This window comes from Tarenaya hassleriana, unplaced genomic scaffold, assembly GCF_000463585.1.
Source record: "Tarenaya hassleriana unplaced genomic scaffold, ASM46358v1 Cleome2, whole genome shotgun sequence".
NCBI classification, from domain to species: domain Eukaryota; kingdom Viridiplantae; phylum Streptophyta; class Magnoliopsida; order Brassicales; family Cleomaceae; genus Tarenaya; species Tarenaya hassleriana.
This window is the reverse complement of record NW_010965372.1, coordinates 5,580,437-5,580,889: the sequence shown is the minus strand read 5'-3', so window position 1 is coordinate 5,580,889 and position 453 is coordinate 5,580,437. Positions and strand designations below refer to the sequence as shown.

The 453-nt window shown below is 43.9% G+C and overlaps 1 protein-coding gene across 1 annotated transcript in view; it reads right to left on the bottom strand.

Moving 5' to 3' along the window:
* The window catches only part of LOC104812474 (auxin-induced protein 22C), a 2,705-nt gene that overhangs the window by 1,263 nt on the left and 989 nt on the right, over window positions 1-453 (bottom strand). The gene's annotated exons all lie outside the window — the stretch shown is intronic.

The following is a 453-nucleotide window of genomic DNA, read 5'->3' as shown; positions in this document are numbered from 1 at the left end:
TTGGCCATTTGCAATTTGAGTATGATCTTCGGGTCTAACCCGAAGTACTCACTAAGCACGTAGCTTATGGACGTTGTTATGCAATGTTTCAGGCACGGAGCAGTATTGGCAGCAGCAGGACGAGGGTACTGGTGACGCGTGAGGAGTTTATCGGGATCATGTACTTTTCTTTCTTTGGACTTATGTTGGTTCGCACGGGCGGTGACTTGACTTTGTATTATATTATAGTTACCGTCTTTATGTTGGTGTGTATACTACTGTACGTGGGTTTGTAAACAAATACTGGTTTTTGCGCTGCGTGTGTAATAAAATAAAATGTTTTTAAATTCCCGCTATTTTATTATATGGTTGAGCGTCCATGTGGCACAACTCGTGAGCGGGAGACGGGTTACGGGTGTCACAGCTTTTGGTATCAGAGCAGTTCTTTCCACGGGAAGGAATTGCTTGAAACCC